A 5,198-nucleotide genomic window follows, 5' to 3' on the forward strand; every position below is an offset into this window, starting at 1 on the left:
CACAGCACGGCTAATCATCTGTCGGTTCTCAATCAGGTTGGAATAGAATCCCTTGATTCTTTTGCGCTTGTCATCACGCCCAGCCTTCAGGAGTTTGAAGCTCGTCACAGTCATTCAATCCCAGAATCCTACTCGGAATACCACAGACAAGGTTTAGACTTTCTGGATCCTCATGAATGCCGCCATCTATCTAGCTTATACCACGAAGATTCTGTTGGGGAATCTAAGAGATATGCGCCCGGCCTAGAGTAGAACGAAAGTGGTTGTCAGTCACGCGCGTTCATAGGTGAGAATGATGATGAGTGTCACGGATCATCACATTCATCAAAGTTAAGTGTAGCGTATATCTTGGAATAAGAATAGAAGAGAATTGAATAGAAAGTAATAATAATTGTATTGAAACTTGAGGTACAGCAGAGCTCCACACCCTTAATCTATGGTGTGCAGAAACTCCACTGTTGAAAATACATAAGTAAAAGGTTCAGGCATGGCCGAATGGCCAACTTTCTCCATGATCAAGTGACCGAATAGTCAAGAGATTAAACTGTCAAAAGATGTCTAATACAATAGTAACTTATCCTATTTATACTAGACTAGCAACTAGGGTTTACATGAGTAAGTATTTGATGCATAAATCCACTTCCGGGGCCCACTTGGTGTATGCTTGGGCTGAGCTTGATCTATCCACGAGCTGAGGCTTCTCTTGGAGTTGAACTCCAAGTTATGACGTGTTTTGGGCGTTCAACTCCGGATCATGACGTTTTTCTGGTGTTTAACTCCAGACAGCAGCATGTACTTGGCGTTCAACGCCAAGTTACGTCGTCAATTTCCGAATGAAGTATGGACCATTATATATTGCTGGAAAGCTCTGGATGTCTACTTTCCAACGCCGTTGAGAGCGCGCCAATTGGAGTTCTGTAGCTCCAGAAAATCCATTTCGAGTGCAGGGAGGTCAGATTCCAACAGCATCAGCAGTCCTTTTGTCAGCCTTTTTCAGAGTTTTGCTCAAGTCCCTCAATTTCAGCCAGAATTTACCTGAAATCACAGAAAAACACACAAACTCATAGTAAAGTCCAGAAATGTGAATTTAACATAAAAACTAATGAAAACATTCCTAAAAGTAGCTCAAACTTACTAAAAACTACCTAAAAACAATGCCAAAAAGCGTATAAATTATCCGCTCATCACTGGCGTTAAATGCCAACTTTCCTCAGGGTGCAATCTTGGCATTTAGATGCCAGATTGCTGCTTGTTTCTGGCATTCAATGCCAGATTCATGCTCTGTTCTGGTGTTGAACGCCAGCCAGATGCTCCTTACTGGCGTTTAAATGCCAGTAAGCTCTTCCTCCAGGGTGTGCTGTTTCTTCTGCTGTTTTTTATTCTGTTTTGTGACTCCACATGATCATAAACCTAATAAAACATAAAAGAACAATAGAAATATAGATAAATAAAAATTGGGTTGCCTCCCAATAAGCACTTCTTTAATGTCAATAGCTTGACAGTGAGCTCTCATGGAGCTCACAGATCATTAGAGCATTGTTGGGACCTCCCAACACCAAACTTAGAGTTTGATTGTGGGGCTTTGTTTGACTCTGTATTGAGAGAAGCTTTTCATGCTTCCTTTCCATGGTTGCAGAAGGATAACCTTGAGCCTTAAACACAAGGTAGTCCCTATTCAATTGAAGGACTAGTTCTCCTCTGTCAACATCAATCACAGTTCCTGCTGTGGCTAGGAAGGGCCTTCCAAGGATGATGCATTTATCCTCCTCCTTCCTAGTGTCTAAGATTATGAAATCAACAGTGATGTAAAGGCCTTTAACCTTTACTAACACGTCCTCTACCATTCCATAAGCTTGTCTTATTGACTTGTCTGCCATCTCTAATGAGAATGTGGCAGCCTGTACCTCAAAGATTCCTAGTTTCTCCATTACAGAGAGTGGCATAAGATTTATACCTGACCCCAGGTCACACAGAGCCTTCTCAAAGGTTATGGTGCCTATGGTACAGGGTATTAAAAATTTACCAGGATCTTGTTTCTTTTGAGGTATAGTTTGCTGAACCCATGTATCTAGTTTACTTATGAGCAAGGGAGGTTCACCTTCCCAAGTCTCATTACCAAACAACTTGGCATTCAGCTTCATAATGGCTCTTAGATATTGAGCAACTTGCTCTTCAGTTACATCTTCATCCTCTTCAGAGGAAGAATAGTTCTCAGAGCTCATGAATAGCAGAAAGAGGTTCAATGGAATCTCTATGGTTTCTATATGAGCCTCAGATTCCTTTAAGTCCTCAATAGGAAACTCCTTTTTGTCTGGGGGACGTCCCATGAGGTCTTCCTCATTGGGATTCACGTCCTCCCCTTCCTCCTTGGATTTGGCCATATAGACAATATCAATGGCCTTGCACTCTCTTTTTGGATTCTCTTCTGTATTGCTTGGGAGAGTACTAGGAGGAGTTTCAGTGATTTTCTTACTCAGCTGGCCCACTTGTGCCTCCAAATTTCTAATGGAGGACCTTATTTCAGTCATGAAACTTAAAGTGGCCTTAGACAGATCAAAGACTATGTTTGCTAAGTTAGAGAGACTCTGCTCAGAATTCTCTGTCTATTGCTGAGAAGATGATGGAAAAGGCTTGCTATTGCTGAGCCTGTTTCTTCCACAATTGTTAAATCCTTGTTGAGGCTTTTGTTGATCCTTCCATGAGAATTTTGGATGATTTCTCCATGAGGAATTATAGGTGTTCCCATAGGGTTCACCCAGGTAATTCACCTCTGCTATTACAGGGTTCTTAGGATCATAAGCTTCTTCTTCAGAAGATGCCTCTTTAGTACTGTTGGATGCATTTTGCCATCCATTCAGACTTTGAGAAATCATGTTGATTTGCTAAGTCAACATTTTGTTCTGAGCCAATATCGCATTCAGAGCATCAATTTCAAGAACTTCCATCTTTTGAGGCGTCCCATTACTCACAGGATTCCTCTCAGAGGTGTACATGAATTGGTTATTTGCAACCATGTCAATGAGTTCTTGAGCTTCTGCAGGAATTTTCTTTAGGTGAATGGATCCACCTGCAGAATGGTCCAGTGACATCTTAGAGAACTTAGATAGACCATAATATAATATTATCAAAAATGGTCCACTCTAAAAGCATGTCAGAAGGACACCTTTTGGTCATCTGCTTGTATCTTTCCCATGCTTCATAGAGGGATTCACCATCTTTTTGTTTGAAGGTCTGAACATCCACTCTAAGCTTGCTCAGCTTTTGAGGAGGAAATAACTTAGCCAAGAAGGCCGTGACCAGCTTATCCCAAGAGTCCAGGCTATCTTTAGGTTGTGAGTCCAACCATGTTCTAGCTCTATCTCTTACAGCAAAAGGGAAAAGCATGAGCCTGTAGGCATTAGAGCAACTAGTTGAGGTTTCAGCTCAAAATTGTTTGCTCCAATGGCAGGGATTGAGATGCTTCTTCTATCAAATTTGGAAGTAGGTGTAGTATAGTCACCAAACATCCTCCTTGCGCTGTTGTTGTTATTATTTTCGGCTGCCATCTCCTTTTCCTGTTCAAAAATTTCAGTTGGGTCCTCTTCAGAGTACTGTGCTTTAGCTGCTCTTAGCTTCCTCTTCAAGGTCCTTTCAGGTTCAGGATCAGCTTCAACAAGAATGCCTTTTTCCTTGTTCCTGTTCATATGAAAGAGAAGAAAACAAAGAGAGAAGAGGAATCATCTATGTCACAGTATAGAGATTCTTTTATGTGAGTAGAAAAAGATGAGAATAGAGGAAAGAGAAGAAAAATTCAAACACAAAAGAGAGGAGAGGGTTCGGATTTTTGAGATAAAGAGAAGTGTTAGCAAATGAATAAATAAATAAATAGAAAGAGATAAGAGAGAGAATTCGAATATTATTTTTGAAAAAAGGTTAGTAATTTTCGAAAATTAAAAGAAGAAATAAAATTAAAATTAAATTTTGAAACAATTAGTTAATTAAAAGAATTTTGAAAAAGAGTGAGGAATTTTCAAAAATTAGAGAGAGAAAAGTAGTTAGATGATTTTGAAAAAGATAAGAAACAAACAAAAAGTCAATTAGTTAGTTGAAAAAGATTTGAAATTCAATTTTGGAAAGATAAGAAGTTAGAAAAGATTTTTGAAATTGATTTTGAAAAAGATATGATTTGAAAAAGATATGATTAAAAAGATATTTTGAAAAAGATTTGATTTTTAAAATTAAAATTGATTACTTGACTAACAAGAAACTAAAAGTTATGATTCTAGAATTCAAAGATTGAACCTTTCTTAACAAAAAAGTAACAAACTTCAAATTTTTGAATCAATCACATTAATTGTTAGTAAAGTTTTTGAAATTTTGAAATAAAGATAAGAAAAAGATTTTAAAAATCAATTAAGAAAATTTTCGAAAAATAATAAGAAAAATGAAAAAGATTTTATTTTTGAAAAAGATTTTGAAAAGATAGGATTTTTAAAAATGAAATCTTGACTTGACTAACAAGAAATAACTTATTTTAAAAAATTTTTTCACTAAGTAAACTCAAAATTTCGAAATTTATGAGAAAAATAAGGAAAAGATATTTTTTATTTTTGAATTTTTAATGATGATAGAGAAAAACATAAATATGACCCAAAACATGAAAATTTTGGATCAAAACCAATGATGCATGCAAGAACACTATGAATGTCAATATGAACACCAAGAACACTTTGAAGATCAAGATGAACATCAAGACTTATTTTTGAAAAATTTTCAAGAAAAGAAAAACATGCAAGACACCAAACTTAGAAATTTTTCATATTTAGACGCTAAGAATTCAAAAATGCATATGAGAAACAACAAAAAACACAAAACCAGAAAATATCAAGATCAAACAAGAAGACTTACCAAGAACAACTTGAAGATCATGAAGAACATCATGCATGAGTTTTCGAAAAATGCACAAATTTTTAAAACATGCAATTGACACCAAACTTAAAAATTGACACTAGACTCAAACAAGAAACACAAAATATTTTTGGTTTTTATGATTTTATTAAAAAAAAATTTTTTGGATTTTTCAAAAATAATTTTTTTTTAGAAAAAACGAGAAAAAGAAGAAATTTTTTTTTTGAAAAATTTTTGAAAACTTTTTGTAAAACAAAATAAGAAGAAAATTACCTAATCTAAGCAACAAGATGAACCGTCAGTTGTCCAAA

The 5,198-nt window shown here is 36.1% G+C and overlaps 1 non-coding gene across 1 annotated transcript; it reads left to right on the plus strand.

Annotated features, from left to right (window-relative positions):
* The first annotated feature begins 3,144 nt into the window (after positions 1–3,144).
* On the plus strand, positions 3,145–3,252 carry LOC112799124 (small nucleolar RNA R71). Its single transcript, XR_003200702.1, has one exon. It is a non-coding gene; the product is annotated as a small nucleolar RNA R71 (small nucleolar RNA).
* The last annotated feature ends 1,946 nt before the right edge of the window (positions 3,253–5,198 follow it).

Source organism: Arachis hypogaea, chromosome 4 (genome assembly GCF_003086295.3).
Source record: "Arachis hypogaea cultivar Tifrunner chromosome 4, arahy.Tifrunner.gnm2.J5K5, whole genome shotgun sequence".
NCBI classification, from domain to species: domain Eukaryota; kingdom Viridiplantae; phylum Streptophyta; class Magnoliopsida; order Fabales; family Fabaceae; genus Arachis; species Arachis hypogaea.